The 24,794-nt window shown below is 41.8% G+C and overlaps 1 long non-coding RNA gene across 1 annotated transcript; it reads left to right on the top strand.

Moving 5' to 3' along the window:
• Positions 1-24,403, top strand: LOC130680136 (uncharacterized). The gene is made up of 3 exons (XR_008993173.1): positions 1-267; positions 20,912-21,334; positions 23,989-24,403. It is a non-coding gene; the product is annotated as an uncharacterized LOC130680136 (long non-coding RNA).
• The last annotated feature ends 391 nt before the right edge of the window (positions 24,404-24,794 follow it).

Genomic DNA, 24,794 nt, shown 5'->3' with positions numbered 1-24,794 from the left:
TTGTGCCCTGTCAGAGGTTTTTAAACTTCTGCTGATTTTTAAGTTAAATAAAGTGTACATACAAAAGAGCATACACAATGTGTACACACGTAATGTAATGAAGACAAAGACAACCGCCACCTGTGTACCATCCTCTCGGATTAAGGAGCATCAAGAGCCGTGGTTTCTCCAGTGCGCCCTCCGTCTGCCCCCTGCACCCAGAGGCCCAGCACTGGCCCTGACTGTGCGGACACTTCCAGAGGAACACCATTACTCAGCGGTTCCCAGGTCAGCTTTGCTTTTGGGGGCAGTGGAGGACGGGTCAGTGGAGGCCTGTGGAGGGAGACCCCAGTGGCGGGGTCACCCCAGCGAGGGGCCAGGACGAGGCACCTGACGGTAAGCTCGGAGAAAGTTAGCAGTTACCCTTCTGGGAGACAGAATGGAACAGAGTGGAGGGAAAAGCACGCCCTTCAGGTACGGGTGAGTGGGTGGACGAGGGTGTCATACCTGAGGTGGGGAATATTTGCAAAGGAGCAGGTTTGAGATCTGCCAAAACAATGAGTGCCGATGCAGGCATTTGGACTTTGAGATGACAGTGGATTTCTCCATGTAGGTAAGGATAGAGAGTCATCTGCATTCAGAAATAGGAGTAGTAATACTTTTAAAAATGTCTAATATTTGTACAGGCATTTTTCCTAAAATTGCGTACATTAACTCATTCAATCCTCAGTAACCCGATATAAAGAGCCAGTATTATGATCCCTATTTTAAAGATGAGGAAACTGAGCAGAGATTGGCTCACTTGCCTGTGGTTTTGCAGCCGGATGTGGGAGGGCAGTCTGGCCCGAGCCTGCGCTGTGAACCAGGACGTTACTGTGGAGGCTGAAGGTGTGGGAGGCGAGGGGAGTCCTGAGAGAGAGGAAAGGGGAAAGGAGGCTGGGATTTTGGAGAACACCCACATTCATTGTCCCTTAGGAAGGAAATGATTCCCCTGTGGTAGTGGGGCAAAGGAGGGGGGCCTGGAGTAAAGTGGGGCGTGGCCTGGGGAAAGGGGTGGGGTGGGGGCGGAGCATTGGGGAGCTGAAGCCGGGCAGGAGGAGGGAAGAGCAGGTGGCCCCCTCTGGCCAGAAGGTCCAGCCCGCTTCTCCTTCGCATTCCCTGCCCAGTGTCACTTAGGATTGGCAGCAACTCCTCGCCAGCACCCTCGTTTCCCCACCAGCTCCCCAGGTCCCCGGCCAGAGCACCTGTGGGCACTCTGAGGGTGCGCCCAGATCAGCACACGGTGCGATGGCCCGAGAGGCAGTGAAAACACCCGCAGGTCTCTACGGGCCGACGTGGATTTGCAGAGCACCCTCTTGCCCTTCAGTCAGTGTTGTATGTTCGCAGGGGACGTGCATACCTCTGTGGGGCAGAAGGTTGGAAAAGCCTGATTCCTTCTGAGGGCATTTGGAATCCAGTTTGAGAGTCTGGAATATTTGGCTCCTAATGAACCCCAGGAATACCATTGAAATACTTCTCTACGCCACGAATCGTTAGGCTGACGCTGACAAGCTATTACACGTTAAGCTTTTTAAGTTATCTCTGTAAACTAAGAGAAACACACCCAGAATTCAGAGGAGAGAGATATAGGGTAGGGCATATGCCCAGAAATGTCAAGCACTTTCTAATTTTAGACTAAAGACCTAGTGTCCCCACAGGGGCAGGGCTGGAATGTCCTCTTGTAGGCGCCAAAGGGCCCAGCTTCCCCTACCCCCCACCCCTCTCTCAGAGTTTGTGCTGGGCAAAACTTTGGGTGCAGGCAGCCTCTCTTGTAATTGTTTGGAGACCTTTTAAAAATTGCAATTGATTTCTTAGGACCAATGAAATAGGTCTGTGGCAATTGTGGCAGAAGTGACTTCGTAAGTGTCATCTAATGAGCAAGAGTCCCTGCTCCGGGAGGGCCGGTTCCCGAGCACCTCCAGTCACGCAGGCACGGGAGAGCCCAGGTAGGAGCTAAAACTCGTTGGGGAAGCGTATTGTCAGGGAGCTGATGGGGTTTACCTAGGGAAATGGGGACGCACAGGTGCACAGATTTAGCTTTGTCCTGTGGGGAATGACGGTCTATTTTTAATCAGTGCTGAGCATCGAAGTACGGCACGTATGCTTGCTATGAGCGGTGGCAGCTGGCTGGAGGCTGGCAGTTTGTCATCCCAGTACCAGGTCTAAAAAAAAAAAAGTCCTCAGCTGAAAAAAATCTAGACAAAATAATCGTAGCTAACATTTATCTAGCACCCAAGTGCTCTGTGCTGTGTGCTTCACTTGAATTATTTCACTTCTTCTCCCATCAATCCTAGGCAGATTCTGTAATTATCCATAAGGTAACTAAGGAGAAGAGTTTCTTCTCCTCAGAAAGTAAAATAACTTCCCCAAGTCCCCAGGACTGTGGGGGCACTCCTCTTTGCACACATAGGGTTTTCAGTATGTATGCACTGTAACTCTGCTCTGCCCTGACAGGTTGCCAGTTACTAGAACCCCATGGAATCTCCATAGTTACAAAAAAAAGGAAAACACAGGCTGTTGCTTCCTTAAGTGTCAGACTCTGTCTTGATGGGACCCTCTGATCCAGCTCCCACCTAGAGCCTGCCCTTCAATCAATTGCCACTGTTGGTTGAATGAATGAATGTGTAATGAGTAAATGAAAGGAATGAACCATACACAATCTTCTACTGAGTCAGCCTGGGAGAAAAACAGTCTGGGAAAAGTGTCCAGGATTTAGGAAATAGAGATTTTAGAGAAGGATGTCTATTTACAAGAGATGCTGCATCTTAGCAAGGCATGTGGTTGCCTGCATAGCTGGTGAAGCAAGAGCCTGTGACACCATGATAGGGAAAACCTTTCTTCTCCAGGTTCAGCCTTATTGTGGGGCAGTAATGAATTCAGAGCAACATTTTAAATGTAAGTGGGAATGAAGGGCAAACGAAGCAGAGTTCAGTAATGTGAATGCTTAAATGATAAGGCAAAAATAAGTATTAAAGAAGAAAGTATATTAATTATAAACAAATTGAATAGAAAAAAATCACATGTTAGATGCTTATTAAGGTTTGGTGTAGTAAATATTTGTTGAATTGGATTGAATATGCCTTAGTGAAATAGACTGTATCTTAGTTTTAGCTCCATGTTTTGGGCTTTTCTTACTGCCTGAGAAGCACTGTATGCAATATTTAAGAGTGCTGGTCAAGCCAAAGCAGATGCAGATTGTTTCATTATCTTGTAGTTCCTGCCTATAACTTATCCTCTCTACGTTGAGGACCTTTATTCTGAAATTCCAGTTTCTCACCCAATACCATGACAGAAATGCGCTGTTTACTGAGGTGAGCTGCTTTCTTTCCTCACGGCAGGACACTTCCATTTTGGGAGAGGCCAAACACCTGTGCTTAAGAGCGTGCATTTTTGACAAGCATCTCGTTAAAATTCTGCGTATCTGCAAAAGAAACCCTCTGCTCCTTTCTAAGGAGGAGGGGAGAGCAGAATCACATTGTGCATCTTTTAACTTTTCACATGTGTGCACGATGGAACCCTCCTCCGAGGGTTGACCTTGGCTTCTAAAATTCAGTCCCCTCTCCCTCTCCTCCTGGGAGTGGAGGCAACGTCTGGAGTTATGTGTGTGCGCAGGGGGACGGAACTGCTGAGTGCTGGTGAACGGAGCCACATGCCTGGCCTCAGGGACAGAGTGAGCAATCCATAGCCATCTCACTTTGAGATTAGAGTGGCCAGTGCCTATCAGGAGATACTTGTGGGGATTCACAGAAAGCTTCCTTCCCGTTAGGCTTAATTGATGCAATGTTCATTATAATTCTTTATCAAGTGGCTATTAGGTACTCCTTTTAGGCCAGATCACAGGGGCAACAGGAGGAAGGAGCAGGCATAGTACCAAGAGAAGCAGAATTTTTTAAGAAGCGTATAGGAGCTTGGTCTCTCCCTGACCTCTGGCTGCACATGTTATACCAGCAATGGGTACTGTGTGCTTAAACACTGCGCATCACTAAGGTGATCTCTTGATCCTAGAGGAACACACATTTGATTGTGATTAAACCACATAAAATTTGCCTTTTAATTTCTGTAAGGAATGTTGTAAAGCAGATTTAAAAAATCATAACCTGGGGGACATTTAAATAAAATTAAATAAGGGCCTAACAAATAGAAGACACTCTTACTGTGTGTATATATATGTGTATATATATATATATATATATATATATATATATATATATATATATATATATATATATAGTTAGTTAGTTAGTTAGTTAGTTAGTTAAGTTAATCAACACAGACATCATGTTTGGGTTGTGTTACCATCTTTGAAGGTGTAGGTAGCATCTTCTGTATGGAGTTTAAATGTCTTATCCTTATATTCTTTCCTAGCTTTTTAGTTTTATTAATTTTGCAATCAAGTATCTAGCATCTACAATAGCTCTTTGCTGAATTTTTACTGTCTGCACAATCAGGCTTCATACATCTAGGACTGTAACACTCACAGGGCTAGAAAAAGCAGTAGTTCGTGAGATTTAGAACATTCTTAAAAGGGAACCTGAATGCTTCTTAGGGATAGGAATGTTTCCTAAATAATCTAGTCATTAGCCATATGGAAAATTGTCCTTCTAAATTTCTATTTTTGATGTTAGATAACTCCACGTGGTGTGTGTCTCTGCGTGTGTGTGCATATGTGGACATGTGTGTGCATGTGAGCATATATATATGTGAGCACATGAATGCATGTGTGTGTTAAGCTGTATTGAACTTTTGATGTCTCCTGAAGTCTTCACATGTAAATTAAAATTCTGCCTGTTTTTCTTTCACTAGCTTAAGTACTCACAGGAAAAGCAAGAGAGCAAATTATTTTAACAGCCCAATAAACAGTACTGTTTAGTATAGTGAATGAAAATAAATGCTTATATTCTTGAAATATATGAGAATGTTTGGGGATAAATGCTTAGATGGCTCCAAAGTAGAAGCATTGCAAATCTTTCCCTTGTTTCACATGCATAATTACTGGTTTCTTTTAATAAACCAGTGATCATATTGTATTCTACAGGCAAAGAGGGATTTCTGAAAGATTTTCACACTCATTGGTTATTAAAGTTTCCAAAGATCTAAATACTTGTAACATCCTGAGCCTGTGATTTTCAACAACAAGGCTTTAAATTCTTCTGACATTTAACAGAAGTTTCTGTGGTGTTAGAACAGTGTTCTACACAAAATGCATTATAGAACATTTGATTTTTCTCTGGGGAAAAAATATGTAGCAATAATGAACTCTTGAGAAAGGAAATATAGTTCAATTGGAATTTAAATATGCATGTTAAAAATAGATTGTATATACATGAGATGTTGGATGGTACTTAATCATCAGTAATTGTATTTCAGGTAAAGCGTGCCCTTTCCATGTTGTGCTTGGCACCCCATTCCATTAGCCAGGCTGTGTCATGCACAGGGATTGTGGCAGTATCTGAATTACTGTACTTGAACCTCTTTTAAACCCTTTGGGGTTAAAGGTCATGCCAAATGTCATTGCAAAGATAATGTCCTACAGGTTGTCAATAACATCTGTGATATGATTTCTCACTTGGTGTTGTTAAGTGTTAATTGGATGGCAGCTGCCTTTGAATGGTAATATTTTTCTTTTCTTAATGCTTATAGACAAAAATGGAGATATGAGTTGAAATGAAGGAAATTTTAGGCCTAAATGGAAGTCTGAGGTTCACTATTTTTTCTACTTTTATTTGTTTATTTACTTACTATTTTATCAATGAAGAACTTGATTGTCTTGAAGTCAAGAATGGAAAACAGCAAAGATTCCATACAGAATGGGACCCAGTCTGCTTTTCTGTCACCCAGCCTGAGCCTGAGCTTTTCATCTACATGAGTTTTGGGGGAGATTAAGTGAGGTTATACAAAATGAGAAAGTTTGTAAATTGCCAAGTGCTAATTAAATTTGGTATAAATTCAGGTATTGGGAATCGGCCAGAAGGGTGGGTGTAGTATTACAGCAACAGTGAGATATCCTTGCTGATTTCAAAAGAATACCTCATAGGGGCTCATAGTGAAAATTATTGGCTCTATGCGAAGAACAATTAGGTTATTTTTACTATAGGCTTTTTAAACAGTTAATTTTAAGGAAGACATACTTCACTTCGGGTTTTCGTGAGTATATCCAGCTTCATCTGATACACAAATGAAATGATTTCTGGAGTCCATGTCCCCCACTGTGGGGTTGTTTCTTCCCTTTGGGATTCTTTCCTGCTGCTCCCTCCCTCCGCCCCTCCCCATCTCCAGGGCACTTGGTTACCCAGTGTCAGAACTGGATGCTTAATGTCCAGAATTAGAGGAAACCAGAAGGCTTGCTCGAGCCTCCATGGAAAAGTTCAGTCTTCTTCACTCGTATTTGCTGCCACTGTAGAAATAGAAATGACCTGGCCAGTCTGGCTGCTGTTCTGTCCCCTGGGGGAGACCTGGGTGATCGAGCGCACTGTCCATCCAAGTCAGGTGGTAACTTCTCTGTGCGCACATTTGGCAAGAAGGAGTGGACTGGGTGGGTTATGTGCAGTGGCTCCATTTGGCACCTCCATTGGCCGGAACCTTTTCTGCATTTGCAGACCTTTATTGCATTTGCAATGATTTCTAAGGAGAAGAGTTTCTTCTACTCAGAAAGTAAAATAACTTCCCCAAGTCCCCAGGACTCCTCTTTTCACACATAGGGTTTTCAGGGTTCAGGGTGTTCTCCTATGCAGGGGTCTCATCCTCAGCCCACCTGCAGGGTGAATCTGCACCCTGGGCCCAGGCTTTTTCAAGAGTCCAGAATTCTCTAACTCTACCCACTTGGCTAGTCTTCCCTTGGGAACCTCTGGTATTATTTTATCAACAGAGAAGGTCTGACAAGGTTCAACCTCAAAAGAAGAAGCAGGGTTTCCGTGTAGTTTCATTGGACTGCTATGCAAATAGACCTATTTCTTACTAGGAATCCTGGAAATTATATGTCTATTAGTCAGGATCCTCCAGAAAAACAGGAAAAACAGGACCAATAGGATATCTGTCTGCCGATCTATCTATCTATCTATCTATCTATCTATCTATCTATCTATCTATCTATCTATCTATCTATCTATCTATCATCTATCCAAATTATCTATCCATTTATTTAGAAAGGGATTTGTTATAAGGTATCGGCTGGCATAATCATGGAGGGAGAAGTCCCGTGATCCACCATCTATAAGCTGGGGCCCCAGGAAAGCTGGTGCTGTGCGGTGGAGGCCTGAGACAGAAAGCAGATGGCATTGATTCCAGGTGGGATCTGAAGATCTGAGAACTGGGAACAGGGTGGGCAAGAGATCCATGTGTCAGTACAGAGACGTTATGAGGACCTCTGACTCTTAAACAGGGGAGGTTGTGCTCTGTGTTGATATAGATGTGGACTTCTCAAGGAATTTTTCAGTGAAATAATATAAACCAAACTAGAAAATGTGCTTGGCTTATGTAAGAGAAATCATAGAAGAGGAAAGAGATGGTTTAGATGGTATAACCGTATTGTAGCCTAGGAGTAGGTGATTTGTTGCACAGCGTCAGTGAACAATTTAAGCTTTGCAGGTCCATGACTCTGCTGCCACTATTCAACTCTGGTGTCGTAGTGCAAAAGCAGCCCCAGGTGATGTGGGGCACGTGGGTATGGCTATGTTCCAATAAAGTTTAATCTAATAGTGACCTTCAAATAGAAGGCAGCATTGAATATTAGCAAGAAAATGGGGTTGGAACCATGCGCACATGGGTTTTAATTCTAGCTCCTACTCTAGGTGTCATCTCACAGGCAAACAAGTATGATAATGTTTGTCAAAGCACCACTCCCTTAACAGGCATTCAGATCATGAGAGATTCTCTGCCTTTATTCTGTATCATAGAGTACACTTCTTTTTTTTTCTAAAAAAAAGACAAGGTGAAGCAGTATTTATTTCTGTTTTCAGGAATGTATAAATTCATGCTTGCACAATCAATTTTTTGTGTTCACAGTCATGTTCAAATACCTTCACATTCATGTTACTTCACTGGCTTTATTTCTCTCCATGGTCGATTCAAAACATTTAATCCATCAAGCTGGTTTTGTTCATTGTCTCAGTAAAACAATCACTGTTAATAAAAACAATAGCAGTAATAACACTAATAGTTACTATTTATTATTACCAGACACTGTGTCAAATCTTACATAAATTATCTTGTTAACTACCCACAGTGTAAGCTTTATTGTTTTTATTTAAGAGATGAGGAGAAGGGCTAGGATAAGAGTTCCAAAGTTAAATACCCAGTCAGTTACAAAAGTAGTTTTCAAATTATCTTTTTACTTCTCCATAGTTCTTAAATTGTTCTCCCTCCAAACTGTTGCCTCCTCTTCACCTGTCAAAATATGATCAAATTCTGCTTAAATCTCTTCCTTTTTATAAAACCTTGCTGGAGTTCTTCAGCTCTCTTTGGATTTTCCCTTCTCCAGCATCTTGTATCATTTGACATCATCACTGTATTAGTTTCTGTGTTGCATGACAGAGGATTTTAGCTCCTCAAGGTAAATGGCCAATAATGCTCCCGTTGTCTGTGCCTGCTATTTGATGGACCTCATAGATCCTTGCTCACTCAACAAATATTTACTGAGCATCTATTCATGACACAGGATTTCTAAAATGACAGGAACAAAGAGGAGCCAGGAGAGGAGATCAGTTTAAAATCAGAGTGAGAATAGATTTCTTGAGCAGCTGAAGAAGTCTAAATTCAAACTAGGAAAGGGTGAAAATCTTTGGAGGAGCCAGGAAAAATGATTCCAGACTGAGAGATAAAAGTCTGTTCCTTCAGAGATCCACTCCAAAGGCATGAAGGAACCAATGAGAATTGTCCTGAATAGGCGGGGCTTTCCAGACTTCATGTATGTCTAGTTTTTGAAATTGTGGTCTGCTTGCTGCTCTCTGTCTACAGTAAAAATAATGGCAAAATCGAGGAAGAATCCTGGCAGGTGTGAAGTTGTGCTGTGAGGACTTACTACAGGTCACAGAAATTGTCAGAAGAGATTAAGCACAAGGCCAGGAGAGCAGAGCTGAACTTTCAGAGCCACAGTGGCCGGCAGGAAGGGGTCTTCAGTCCTCGCCAACCCATGATGGGTGTTGTGTGATTATCTAGACGGTTTCATGGATAATACACAAGACGTAAGTTCTTTTCGCATGATCAAGTGTGCCACCATTTTAGAGGTTACCCAGTGTCCAAAAATACAGGATGCATTCAATACAATCTCCCTGCTTAGTGCCCCCCCCAGAGACCAAGATGTGTCTTGCACTATTAGACAGCAGTCAGGGGTGGTTAGAGAAAGTCAGGCTGTTTTGCTGCATGGAACTGTTCAGACTTGGGAAAGCCTTGGGAAACTGCACAGGGACTAATGAGTCACTGATTTTATTACCTGTCCAACAGGTTTTTAAATAGCACTTGCTTTCCTTTCATGTCAAAGGCAGAATGAAATAAGTGGTTTTGAAAATTGTTACTTGGAGAGACAAAGGGCTGAGTCATGAGGTCAGCCCCTAACTTGGTCTAAAGAGATGCTCAAGACAAACACAGCCCCTTCTGGAAGTTGCAGGGGAGGGATGAGCCAGGGCTGCAGGACTAATGCCATTCCATGCAGGACAGAATTCAGAGCACAGGCAAGCACCCGGGGGGCTGGGAAGCAACTGCCATTTGTCATCAGGCAGCTGAGCATTGGGCTTCAACACTGTGGGTCTTTTAATGGGTTCCCAGGAGGACATCTTCTTGGTTGACCAAAAGGTAGATGGAGTACGAATTCCCTGGAGACCTTATTTAATCTCCTTGTGTGATGCACAGAAGCCTGCAAGCATCACTAGGGAATGTAAGATATTCACAAGTTTCTATTAGACAGCTGGATTTCAGAGGAAACTAATTGGCATTTCTGAATAATGCTGGGGAAGAGAACAATCTCAGGAATGTGGTGAATTTGTCAGAGACTCCTAAAATACCAAGACCTGCAGAAAGCTGAGATTTCATTTTTGGTATTGATTAAAAAACTCTACCCAAGACTTTATAAAAAGGAAAGGAAAGTCTGGGGGAAAAGTTCCAGTTCCGTTGAGACGTGTTTTAGGATATATTATTAATATTATCATATGATGATGATTACAGGAATAATAGAGAGTGAACGTGTGTATTTTCTTGCATTTTTCAAAATGTGATTATTGAAACCACAAGACAGGAAGCTGAATTCTTCTCAGATAGGAATATCTCAAATAGATATGTCAAAAAGAAAAAGAAAAAGAAAAAGAAGGGAAATAAGTATTATCTAAACTCTTACTATGTGCTGGGCCCCACATGGAAGCTTAACATGTGTATGTGTACCTGTTTATGATATTTACTGATTTTAATAAAGGAGTGTTCAGAGAGCCAGTTATTAGTTAAGATGCACTTCCAATATTAAAATGTGCTTTTCACTGTCTGTGAGACAGTATCCACAGGATACTGTGGAGCCTCCTGGTCTACCTCCTTTGAAATCATTGTCATGCATGAGACTCCAGGCTAAGTGCCAAGCACAGTTTGCAGGAAGGGAATCACTGGAGTTATGTCTCAGAAATTATCACACCCTGAAAATGGATTGCCTTTTGATGAGTGTGGGTAGTTTTTGCTTAGAAAGAAAAGCTGAGGGTTTTTCTTAAACTATGAAATAGATAGAAATATTTTGCACAAGTCCACTTTGGGCAAATCATCTTGATCAGCAAGTGATCTTGATGTCTTTCATATCATTTTTATCCAATCGCTCTGTACAGACACAGCTGTCTGAGACACTGAAGATGAAAATCAGGTGAAATCTGAGCTGAATTTAGTAATGACAGTCCAGAGACTCTGCAATCCCTAGATAAGAGGAAATAATAGGAACATGGGGCTACAAAGGGCTCCACGGGGTGTGTCTCCGGTGTCCCGGAAAAGGCTGATCTCTTTAATGATGTGGGAATTAGAGCTTGCCCTAGGGCTCATGAGACAGGCCCGGAGTTGAGCATGAGTCCCTCTGAGGTGAGGGGACCAGCTTCCCTCCATCTATGAACACAGAGCCAGGCTCACTTCACCTGTGGAGAAGAACCTATTTTTTTAAATGAACCAAATTAGCCTATTTCCCAGAGGAGTGGACTCCGGAGCTGGGGGCATGCTGAGCGGTCCTGGGTGGGGCCAAAGGGGCAGCCGAGCTCTGCCCCCTCCTCTCCGCTCCATGTGCCAGGCCGGCTCCCTGCAGCCCACTGCTCAGAGGCCCCTGGGCCCCCCTGGGGAGGTGGGGAGGCTCCATCAGTGGGCTTTGGGCCGGAGAGGAGGCGGAAGGGAGGCACCTAAAGATATGGGAGGTGAGTTCTCCTCATTCCTTGGTGAGGAAGGTGTTGAGAAAGCTCTGGAAGTGTGGCCTGGTGAGATATACCACTGCCCGTGTGCCTGCAGGGATCACTGGGGTCGTGGGATACTCCCCAAAACGCTGTCTGGTCTGGCTCTTCCCCGGACACGGATATTTGAGTTGCCAGGGCCCTGCTCTGGATGGCCCTATAGCTAGAGCATTTGCTAGCTTCTCAGGACAGCTGTGCCTGGGGCTGCTGGTGTCTCACAGGGCCGCAAGCTCACAGGCAACCTGCACTGTCATTTAATGGGAAGTTTGCTCCTCTGGTGGGGAGAGCACTGGCTGAGGCCCTGTCATCTGTCACCTTCCTCTGACCTTCCAGGACCAGGCCCACTCATGTCCCCATCTCGTTGGCCCCATGGCTGCATGGTATTTGCTGTATTTGAGATTTCAAGGGTTAGTTGGTAGACAGCAGGTCTGGGAGCCCTTGGGGGAACGGGCGGGTGGGGGGGGCACAATGCAGCTAATGTGCTTTTTAGTTCGTTAGGAGGAAGTGAGGTCCCTTATCCAGCTGGAGCCATCTCAGCAGAGATGATTTCCCTCCTCTTACCTCTTGAGCAAGATCTGAGGCCCCTTGCTTCATGCCACACATGGAACTGGAGCTTGGGGTGGTGATGGGCACCTGTTCATGGAATCTGGAGCAGGAAGAAGTCATGGCTGAGCCTCAGGAGGGGTCCCTGGCCACCTTTCCAGCTGCGGACCTGAGGTCACTCTCAGATCCACAGGCCCAGACCCCATGTCCTTGCTTCTATCCAGCTGCAAGTAGTCACAGTGCTTTCACTGGCTGCTCAGCCCCACTATTAGCTGTCACCGGGGCTGGAATTTCTCCAAGTGTGTCCCAGAAACCACACTCAGACTCAAGCTGTGCACCTGTGAAGCTGCAGAGTCCTGGTCCCACCCCAGAGTCATGAACCAGCATTTCCACGGTTGGGACTTTGGAATCTGGGCTTATAACAAGGACTGACAACAACTGATTTTGGCATTTCTTAGAAAGCCTCACAAGTCTGGCTTTACCAGCAGGTGAGGGCAGAAGCTAGTTGCATTTCCAGAAATGCTGTGTCTCCCTCATGCAGCCCATGTCCACCTGCTACAAGCTCCCCCTTATTCCTGCCTCCCTGGCCCATTCTGCACCCTTTGTTCCTGTCCTGTTAGCAGCCTTGACCAGGGCTTAGGCCTTCTGCCTTGCTCCTGTCCTCCTGCTTCTTGGCAGCCTCGGCCTTACTCTCTGCATCTCTGCTGATTTGGGTCCAGTTCTAAGTGGACTGATCACCAGACTCTCAAAGCAAATAGCTTCTTAACCACAGGGGCAACCTGTTGCCTGGGACCTCTGGCTTCTTTTTTTATCAATAGGTCTTGGTAGGAATAGCTGCTCAAAGCAAGACTGAATTTCCTACTTCCCTTTAAAGAAATGGTTCTCAAATTTAACTGCATTTGAGACATCTGGGGAGCTTTTAAATATTCTCAAAATTGGAATACTGCCTTTATGGAACTTACATTCTAGTAGGGAGGACAGATGATGCATTGTCAAAAACAATATAATATGATATTGGGTACTGGTAAGTTGTAGGAAGAAAAATAAAAGAGAAGGGGAGAGACAGAGTTACTGGGAGATGCTCAGAAATGCCTCTCTGAGGAGGTGACACTGAGCAGAGACCCAGTGAAGTGAACAAGTCCTGCAAGCCCATGAGGAAGGAGCCTTCCCAAGGGGGTCAGTGGGTGTTCATGTCCTGGGAAGGAGGGTGCCTCAGCCTGCTCCATGAACATGAGAGATGGAACCCAGGGACCAGGACACAGGACGAGGGAATGACATCCATGTGGTTGCCAGGCACCCATTCTTGCGGGGGTCTCATGGGTCAGGGGAAGGATCTGGATTTGGAGTGACTCTGAGAGTGACAGAAAGCCATTAGAAGATATAGGACAAGGAGTGACACGACTCAACTTATTTTAAAAGGTCTCTCGGGCCACCACATGAGGAAAAGTCTGGAGTAAATGACCAGCCAGGAGGCAGGGCCATAAAACTGGGAGAAGTGGAGCGTCTGTGTGTCCTGCCAAGGGGTTTCAGCCCCGGGCAAGTTCACTATGGATTCAGTGAGGCTGAGGAATGACAATGGAATGTTCTTGGGGTGAAAGGGTTTGATTACCTGGCTTGTTCTCCCAGCGATACATCGAGCACTAGAATTACATCTGCATCCAACAGTCTGCAGGTCTGTAATCCTCTTTCATGTCTCTGCATCCACCCAACACTGGGCAGAGCTCTTTATACAGTGACTCAGTCAATAATAGCTTATGGCCTGTGGGTGTGCAAGCAGTAGCTTAACAGCAGGCCAGTTGCTTCATCAAGTAGTTTAGATTCAGGTGAGGATCCTGGCCACAGCAACTTCAATTTTCCCCACACTGTGTTAGGGCTGAAAGCGGCTAGAATTGCACTGTGTCAAATTCTGGTACAAGGAAAATTTCCTTCCCGAGCTACATTCCTGTTTCAGTGGGACTTGGGGTGCCTGGTTTCTGGTGAACTAGGTTACAGAGTGTGCAGAGCAAGCCTGGTGAGACATAGGCAAAGGGAGCATGTCTTTTGGGGGGTGTCAGATATCCCTGTATGGTGTTGGGAGGGAGACCCCCCAGTAGTCTGGGACAAGGTGGCCGACAAATGATTGCATCCCTTCTGGGTGCAGAGTTCAAGGGCCGGCATGGTATCCATCAGAATTGACGCAGTCTTGGGTGATTAATTTAACTCTTCTGCTTCTGTTTCTTCATCCACAAATTAGGAAAACTAATAGTCACAAATTCATGGGTGATTGAGAAGATTCAATAGGTGAATGCACCCCCAGGGCACAGACGGGAGCCTGGCACCTGCTAGTGTTCAGCAATAACTAGTTGGTAAGAAGCCAATGACACACAGCTGGGATTGTTGTCTCCCATCTTTGGGCAACGAAGAGTTTGAATAGGGCAAAACTCATCAAGATAAATAATCTGACATCTGTGGTACTAGTTATATGAGGATTACCTCATTCCAGTTATGAACAGAAATTCAAAACCTTAAAAACAAGCCTGTTCATTATTCATAGCTTATTTCTTATTCAAAGGATATCTACACATGTGATCTTCATTACTTGGGCTGACAATGGGAATTTGAACCTCAGTTTCTGTTTGGGTGTCTGAGAACTGGGAGCTCCTTTGCAACTGCATTTCTTTATCATTTCTGTCCTCTTCCACCTCCATAATTTAGTTTCCAGATTGGTATTTCTCAAGTGTGGTCCATGGACCACCTCCATTAGAATCATCTTCCAGGACTTTTTATTTATTTATTTGTTTATTATTTATTTGTTTTTGATGTGTTCATTGGCACATATATTGTGAAATAATCACCACAATCAAGCTAATTAACATCTCCATCCCTTCACATAGTTACCATCTTCTTATTTTGTTTTTGTGATAAATTAACGCTGAATGTATACCCAGTTGGTATATTTCCTTTTTTACTGATGTATAGTTGATATGCAATACTATATTGATTTCAAGTATACAACACAGTGATTCAATAGTTACCCCCATTATTAAATCCTCACCCCAACTAGTGCAGTTACTGTTCATCAACATAAAAAGATGTTACAGAACCATGGGCTGTATTGGTGCACTATTACCTCAGAAGTGGGAACAGGAAACATGAATCATTGAAAAGCTCCATGGGTGATTCTAAAACTTGAGAGACACCAGACATTCCAACCAGCCACTGTTTCCTTCAAGTATTTGATGTGTTTCTCAAGTCATCTCATGATTTTGTGTCCCATATTTCACTTTCTTTCAAGTAAAGAAAATTGTATATAGAATATAAAATCCCTCAAAGGTTTAGCACTCATATTCCTACTTCTACTTGTTAATTAATCCCTTTTCATAATATAAATATAAAGAACTTCTATTTATATTAATCTATTGTTATAGTGTTCTATATGAAGATTAGTCATCCCTATTAATCATGGTGTGTTCTTGTATCATATGCTTATTATTATCCAGGAAGAGTGCAGAAGCTGTGATGTGGGGGTGCACGTGCATTTCTAATTCTGACTCTTCAATTTACTTTGGGATTCGAAACAAATTATACGATTTCTCGGTGCCTCAATTTGTTCATCTTAACATGAGACTAAAAATTCTCATTTGATAATGTATGAAGTGAAAATATCACATGACAGTAAATGTTAGATTTCTTTCCTTCCTGGTAAGAGCCTGAAACCAGTTCTGTAGAAGAATTTCTTTCACTTGTATGATTCACAAAAATGTGTCCTGGAAGGGCTGAGGTGGGGGAGTAAGAAATTGCTCAAGGACGAAAATACTGGACTCTGTTTGTAGAAGTGTTTTTATATATAAACTCACAAAGGACACTAACTCAGGTAATGGACTTTATGTGCTAAAAGATTGCCTTAAGAGTTAAAGTCACAGAAAACAGGATTCTGTTTTCAATGCCCAGATCATTGTATATTTCAAGTATTACATTCTAAACCAACAATATTTAATAACAAAAGATAGTTAAAAGAGGAAATTGGGAAGCTGCTTTGTGATGGAGTGAAAGGATTCTCCAGCATATCTGGTGAGAACATATATATTTGCTAACTATGTGAAATTGATGGGATCATCTGATAGCTGTTGTGCTTTAACTCTTCAAAATGAGTTTGAAGGTCAAAACCTCTCCACAGACTTTTGTAAAAGGTTTTATTTCCTTTGGAGCAAAACCTAGATCAAGAATGAGTTTGACTTGCTACAGGAAAAGCAATTAGGTCCTCCAGGTAAACGAGGGATTCTTTTTTCTGTCTTTTAAGCAGCAGATATTTTGCTAAAATGACTTTGTCAGAAGTGAAAGGTCTGGAAATTTACCTTTTTACATGATGCGGCTGGAGAATGAAAATCTTTTGACCAGTGAATATGAACAGGTAAGTGAAGCAGCTCATCAGTCAGCACTTGGGAAGGGTGTCCTGCAGGCCACCACCCCTGAGACAGCTCTGTCCCTGGAAGTGTAGGAGGGAGGTGCTGCCTGTCCCGAGCTGGGCGGTCTGGGGCCCGGGGCAGCACGGAGCGGCCTGCTCTGTTGCTGCCTGTGGCCCAGGAGCCTCTGTAAACGTGGTGCTGACTTTGTGTTTTCAGATTTTGTCCATTTGACCTTAGTTTTTACCCTGGCAATAATCATTTTTTTCGGAGTCCTGGGGAAGCCACAGGGTTTATTATTTTTAGCTCCTTGATGGGATTAACACTTTTTGGTTCTATCAAAGCAGGACCTCTTACAGGTGAATGTAGAGAAGGCTCCAAACTTGGGAAAATATTGTGGATACAGTAAAGTACTTCGGCTACTTTTCTTTTTCTCACTGGAATTTGAAAAATCCTTTTAGGATACAAAATTCTTAGAAAGATTTTTCCCAAGGCTCTTAACACCTCAAGGCCAGCAGCTCCCCTCACCTGAGCCAGTGGGCACTTTTCATCAACTTATTTGTCAATGACGCTTGAAGACAGAATATCTCCAAAGAAAGGTCCAGAGTCTTTAAGAAATAAGGAACTTTTGGGAAAAGTCCGTTAAAAAAATTTCTCCATTTCCAAAGAGAGACACTTAAAACACCCAAACTCCTTTCTAGCAAACCTGGTAAAATATTACTAACGAGCTACTTTTTTTCGAGGTTGGGGGAGAACTATGGTCAAAAGAGCTCAACTAGTATTAAAAAATCAAAAAGGAAATTGGGTTGGCCAAGGAAATAAATGATGTAGTCCAATAAAAATGGAAGATGCAAGGCCACTTGTTCAAAAAGCAGGGGAGAAGTGCCATTAATGGTATAAATGTATTTATAAAAATATAAATTTTTCTGTTTAAAATCTTTATTACTTATAATGGGTAAAGACTGATACATGACTAACAGCATGGATTTATAAATTTAAAAAACAGTACCTTTGGTCTTAATTGTATATGATATAGTAAATAATACTTTATTAATGTGACATACAGGTTTATCAAATGATTTTTCTAACTCACTTGACCAGAAATTCATTAATCAGATCATCGTAACTTCATTTGCAATTAATATAATTGAAAGTGACATCTGTTGGTCATGGCAAATGCTAGATTGCAAGCAAATGGTTTTAAAATTTGAGAGAGATCTTTGTACAGATGCAACTGTTACTATAATGTTAAGATTATTCCTCTAGCCCACAACATTGGGATACATCTCGGATAAATCATTCCAAAATATGAATTTTAGTATATTTAGAGTTGACAATTCTCATTGAAAATTTCTCTAAAAAGATTTAACTCTTCATACAAATCAGTTTTATGCAAATCCAAATTTAACTTTCAGGGTAAATTTATGAAATGTCATTTTAATGTTTTCTCTGACATTTTCTGAAATTTGTGGGACTTGTTCAAGAAACAAAGTGGCTTTATTATTTGCATAAAATTCAAAATCCTGCAGTTTGCATTTTATCATTATAGCTTTAGTTACAAGAAAGACAAATTTGTCTTCCTTATTAATAACTGGTTTCTCTTAACTTTCATATGAAACTACATTCTTTTTCATAGATTGTGATGTTCTTTAAATTTAATTTCTGTTTTTAGGTGTGGATGCCTGCTTTGCAATATTGCACTTGTTTTCAAAACTGGAGATTCTGAAGTCTTAAAATTCATAACTTCTGATAACTTTGTGATATGCATTATGATGCTGTCCATATGTACAGTTTCATTTTGTAATAACTTACTGACAAATTTTGCTGTGTGGGCACTGGTAGGTCCTGTCTGGATTCTCAGGCTGGAGCACTAGTGGCTAGGCAGCTGCTGCAGGGATGGGCCCCAGAGGAGATGGGCACAGCCTCTGTCACATGTCCTGGGGCTGCCTCACCCCTTGTGGCACCTCCCTCTTTCTCAGTTGTGGCTGCGGCAGCCACTTGTCACCAAACTAAGCCAGGTCCTGGTCCCCCAGCACCCCACACCACTCCAGTTCACACACCTGTGTGCCAGTCACCTGCCGCGGTCACGGGCACCCATGCAGGTGTTGCATCCCTGCGGCCTCGACCGTGTACATGCGCCTGCTGCTTCTGCCAGCCCACCTCAGGGTGCACCAGCTTCTGCCCTGCACGTCCCCTCTACTCAGTTCCACAGGCCCATTTGGCTTCACTTGCCAAATTCAACTCCAAGGATAAGATTATTTCCAGACACGGCAGCAGAGCAGCCGACCAAGCCCAGGGCGCTTCCCAGCACAGGGTCCTGTGCCCCTGCATTGAAGCCAGCCGTGACTGTGCGCAAACTCACCTGGGCGTACATAGGAACCCCAGCTAATGGAGAAACATGTTCCTTAAGACGCAGGTGAGAAAGGTAGAGATGTCAGACATCTGTGGAGGAGCCGTGAGTGGGGAATCATAAAACAAATGTTGGGACAACAGCTCAGACTAAGAAACGCTGTGCAGACACATGGCCTAGGAGTCCCTGATTGTAGTCTTGTTTTTGTTTCTGTTTTTTTGTGCAAAATGTGCAATCATAGTGAGTTTTTAACAATTTCTACTTCTGATTTTCTTAAAGAGTAGTTATGAATTCAAGACATTTGTGATGTAATCTGAGCCAAAGCCTTTGAGATTCTAACTTTTCTCCCCCGATACGTCATAGTTTCCTTCCCATATTTTGAGAACAAATGTTTTTAGAAACAGCTTTGTAGTACTTTCTGCAACGTTCAATTTAGTTTTCATAGAAATGTCTTTCTTTTTGCATTCATGTATTATTGATCTTTAAACTTTTTTTTCAAGTGATTGCAATTCTGAGTTCAATTAGTGTAAATCAGGTTCAGCAAGCACAGTGAATTTAGAGTAAACAACTCAATTGGAGAGAAGATAATAGAGCCGTGAGAATACAGACCCAGACATCAATCAGAATGTTTTGCAGTGGACATGGACAGCACTGGTTTCTGGTGAGCTGGTTTAATGGGAATTAGTTAAATATGGTTTTATAGCAGTTCAGCTCCACTGTATATGATGTGGGGCACAAATATTTATCTCCATATCTATTTTTACAAAGATCTGTACCCAATAACATTCAAAGATAATTATTTTTATTTTACTTAAAAGATGATACTTTTGAATTAAAGTGGTTGTCTACTTGATGATTCATACATCTCTCCTTTTTCATTCTTATTCTGCTTTGTTATTTTCACACGCTTAGAGGTTAACCTATGGGACAGTCAGTGGCATGCAAAACTGCTTTCTTGTCTGAAGATGCTCTCCTAAGCCTGAAGCATCATCCTGTGTGTGTGTACATGTATGTGTCTGTCTGCTTTGAGGACTTTATTATAAAAGGTGTTAGTTAGGTGAGTGACTATTCTTCTATATACTCTACATCGTATCCTTAGATCAAATAAGCATATTAGTATCTAAACTGAATTATGTTAGCTTATAGCTGACTTTTATCATATGAAATGATGCCTTGGGGGTCATGCCATGGGCTTGAATTGGTGGGTCTTAAAATAAGTATTTTTGCATTTATTATAGAGATATTTTTGAGGACATGGTTCAGTAAATTCCAAAAGTCTTCTGAGGATCTAAACTGTCAATTTCTTTACCATTCGAGGATCAGAGAAAAGCTGTGCTTATGTGTTCTTTGTTCTTTGTGTGTTGGGCACACAAGCATCACATCTTCTACCCTCTACTCATTCTTGCAAAGGAACTTAGAACATATGTTCATTGGCTTCATTTTTCCTCTATTCATTGTTTTCTTTATCCTTGTCTCTATTTACTTTTAAAACCTTGCTATGATATATGTAATAATGTGAATCACTTCAAACCATTTTTACAATAGCTTGGAATTAAAATAAACATGAATCCTGTTAAAAACTCATAAACCCCTTTTTGTCTTATTTCCACCTTCATGTGCTTAGTTATAATTATCAGGCTCTCCTAAGGAGAGAAACCTGTTTCCTTAATGTTCACAACTACATTTCTTATATCCAGATGGTATGAGGCTAAAACTGTGGCCTTTCAAACACTCATATGTAGCTGAGAGGGAGGAAGGGAAAATTTATTAAGTCACAGTTTCAGTCCACGAAGCCCGAACTATTGGTGTCATCAAATGTTGCACAGCCTACAACTCTCGGAGGGCTCCAGGATCCTGGCCTGGTGCCACTCTAAGCCATCCGTTTTCCTAGGGGAAATTAAGTGTATCTGACAAAATTTCCCAGTCTAGTTCATTTGCTCACAGTGTTACTGTGATGGGAATCCAGGCCTTGAGCCAAGGTTAGGTCCCACATATTCTGGGCACGTCTCCTGATAGAGTTCAGAAGTTCTGACGAGCTTCATACTTTCAATTTGCAGGCATCCTCACCATATTACATGTGGTCCTTCAAAGTGTCGTCAGCATTTTATGGTTAAAATATTGTAAAGAAAACTTTTTGGACCATTAGCAATTATAGGCCCAGCTGAGCCCAAGGGTTTTCCATTTCAACTTAGCCTGCCTGCCTTTTATGCTCTATTTCCCTGCAGTTTCAACACTATAAAGGTGGCCGACAGCAGCAGGTGGGACCTGACTCTTGAAGCAGGGAAGTTCTCCGCCAGAAGGAAGAATCTATGGAAGATACCAGGCACATTCCCAAGAGAGCAGACGTTGTGGCCAGTGGAGTGAAAGTGGGCTGCATATGAGTTAAAACTGTTGATACTCTGAACACCCTGAGTAGGTATTTCTGCCAGATGGTGTCTTAACAAAACTCTTAAATGAAACACTGAATGAAGTGGAGAAATGGGCCCTGTTTAATAGAGGTTCATTGCTGACGGTTAACTCCGTGACTACATTATAGCAGTGGAGCTGTTGTCTAAAAGTGAAAATGAAAGAAAAGAAAGACACATAAGCTCAGAGCAGGATGCAGCCAGATGATCAGAGTTCATCCATCCACCTTCTTCACCGAGAAGGTAACTTTTTAAGACCATTTGTGAAATAATCACTGAATAAGGAAAAAGGTATTCTGACCTCATTTTTTCAAAACTGCAATCCTGCACTGACATGTGTGGAACCTGGGGCTATGAGACCCAGAAAAATTGAGCCCAGGATTGTTGTGCTATGTTTATTACATCAAGTACTGGCTTCCAGAGGTCCCTGGGACATGGAGAGTTGTGGGGTTGGATGGGCTTCTCCATGGTGGGTGTGGTGGTGGGGAGGTGAACTTGACCTCAACCTTCTGATAAATGGCTTCCCAAAGCAAGTGGGGTGCAGGGCCTGAGAACACAGAGTGAAATAATGCCGGGGTCCTAGTCAGTGTGTTCATGCCACAGAAAGTAATGCCTTAGGGAGCCTTCAGGCAGGTTCCAGGGTCTCGTGGCTGGAGACACAGAGGGTGGGACGTTGCACAGCTGGAACTCTTTGAAGGAGCAGAGCAGCAATGAGTGGGTCACAGAGGTGTCAGAAGACATGCACAGGGGCACTGGGATTTTTGTTGCTGAGAGGGTTTGATAATGCTCATCTTGAAGTGATTTTTAAAAAAAATAAGTTTGAATAATTCAGTTTCTGTCATTTTGCAATTTAAAATGCAAACGATTCCCAAGGCTGCTCAGTTCGTTCCCGACTGGAATCTTACAGATTGCCTCCAACTATACTTTTTTCTTTCTTTTTAGTTTCCTCAGAGACTTAACATACCTATTTTTTACCAAACAAATTTCATATTATAATGATTTTTATCTTTTCATTTAAAATCACATATGAAGAAAAAAGACTTGAGGGATAAATAATATGTTGATATGCTATCAGTGATTATTTCTAGAGATACGTGATACCACTACGTCTGTCATGTCTCTGTATTTTTCAAATTGTCATCATTGAACCTGTATTGCTTTAATGCTCAGAACTAATTGATGCTGGCTATATAACATTTTTATCTAAATATGGCTATATCTCCAATAACATTTTTAAACCCATTAAACTGCTTCCTTTAATACACATACACACCTTCACTGAAAACAAAGTTATAAAAAATTCAGTCTTCAGCATGTCACAGTTTCTGTATATGGCTGCATAGGTATTAGCTCCCACATGACACTGGAGATCATAGCATATCATTCTGTACAAAACCTCGCTCATTGCCAAGGAGCAAAGTTACATGGATTTCTGTTCTCTAAATCTTTTACATCTCTGTTATATGTATAGTTTTTAATATAAAATTTTATAAAAATATGAACAGCTAAGAATATATGTGTATTATGCAAATGTGTTATACATATTTTATACATATGTTTATTTATATTTGATACTTAGGATTGTTTTTTGTATAGTTACCTTACTAAGTCTTAAAAGTATTTTTCCATTATTCTGAATCAATTACACATGGAAAAAAAAGGGGGGAACAATTTAGGTAAAGTTCTTCAACTCTTCCGATGGTGGTGATTGTAGATGCATAGTATCCTATACCTGGGCTCTGTACTAAACACATCTCAGATAGGACTGTTGGCTTCCATTATTGCAGCGCAGTCAGAAACTTCAGTAGCTGAACTAATATTTTGATATTGGAAAGAACATCTCACATGAAGCCAGAATATAGAACAAAAATTATCCTTTGCCTGGTGTCTGGGAAATTTGCTGGTAGTCAACAAGTATGGCTATTACACAGAGAGGGGTTCTTAGTCATTCAAAGTCACACAGAATGTTTTAACTGAAACTTTATTTCAATATCATTTTGTAATCTTGTATTTTAAAAATTAAATGCCTGGGGGATAAACGATTTTCTTCAATATACTGCAATGCTAGTGTATCAAAGGTGGAAGAGATTGAAGTAATATTTACTCAAATCTTATCATTTTACGGTTTACATAAGAGGTTCAGTTCTGAGCAAATGCTGTATATGGTGTAAAGTGGGGAGATCAGTTTTTATCATTTCTAATTAATGGATTACTATTTATTGGAAAAATTGGCCCTTCCTAATGAATTGCAATCGAGCCTTTGTCATAAATCTGGTGACTGCTTGGGCTGCTCTCCAGTTTGCTCATCTAATCTCCAGTGGTCTGTGTATCTATACTTGCCCAGCATTACTCTGTATTGATATTAGTGTTATTTCTTCTCCAGCTTTATTATTTATTAGCATTGGCTTGCCTATGCTAGTTCCTTCCTATTTACATGTAAATATTAAAATTAGCTTGCCAATTTCTACAAAAACAACCTTTTGAGATTTTGATTGGGATCACATTGACTCTTTGAATCAGTATTGGGAGAATTGGTTTTTAAAAATATTGATCTTTCTAATCCATAAACATGGTATGTCCCTCCACTTACTTAATTCTTCATTGCTCTCAGTTTTATTTTTAAAGGCTGTGTAGATGTCAACATTTTTTAAGTATTTAATATTCTATTGTAAATGGTGCTTACAATTTTACTTCCCAGATATTTGTCACTACTTTAGAGAAATAAAGTTGATTTTTATACTGACCTATTAGCATTGTTGTATGCACTTGTTATTTTTATTAAATTGTAGATCCTTTTAGCTTCTAAAAAGTGCATAAACATGTCATCTATGAATAATGACAGATTACTTTTTTCTTTTCCAACTATAATGCCCTTTCTTTCTTTAACTACTGGCCAGAATGCAGAACAATGGTAACTGTAAGTGGTGATGGTGGATGTAATTTTTCTGTTCCTGACTCTGTGTGGATAAAATGAGAGTTCCTGTGGCCAGGATTCTCACCTGGTCTTGGTTGACTAGCTCACTGCACACCTGTGGGCAATACATGGCTGTTGACTCTATAAAAAGAGCTCCGCCCAGTGCTCTGGGCACGACACGGTGGCAAGGCTGCAAGGCTGCAGGAGAGCAGAGCAGAGGCTGGAGTGGTGGCAGTGCCAAGGACAGAGGCCCAGAGGATGGCTATGCGGAATGACTGTGCAGACAGAGGAGCCCAGAGGCAGAGACCGGCTTGCTGCATACACCTCGCTCTGAGTGAATTGGATTCTAGTGACTGACCTGCCACCTGAAAATAAAGTTGGGTATAACCCTTTCACCCCAAAGAGTGTTCTGCTGTCAATTTTCTTTGGTCCCATTGAATCCATAGTGAACTTGCCCTGGGCTGAAACCCATTGGCAAGACACTCTGGCAGGAGGTTTTCAATATTTAACCATGAAGTGTGAAAGCTATATGGTTTTAAAGATAACCACAGCCTTTGTAGATAACCTTTGTGACTACAGAAGTCCTTCTATTCCAGTTTGATGGCTTAAAAAAAACCTTAAATGGGTGTGTAAATTGGGATTAATTAAAGTTAACTTTTGCTGATCATATACACCATTAAGAGTATTAAAAAAGTCATAGACTGGCAGTATATATTTATAATATGTGGGTCTTATAAAACAGATAATCCAATTAAAATGGGCAATAACTCCTTGAAAGGGTGGTTGATG

Source organism: Manis pentadactyla, chromosome 12 (genome assembly GCF_030020395.1).
Source record: "Manis pentadactyla isolate mManPen7 chromosome 12, mManPen7.hap1, whole genome shotgun sequence".
NCBI classification, from domain to species: domain Eukaryota; kingdom Metazoa; phylum Chordata; class Mammalia; order Pholidota; family Manidae; genus Manis; species Manis pentadactyla.
Note: the sequence above shows the minus strand (reverse complement) of the source record. Positions and strands in the feature narration are given on the sequence as shown.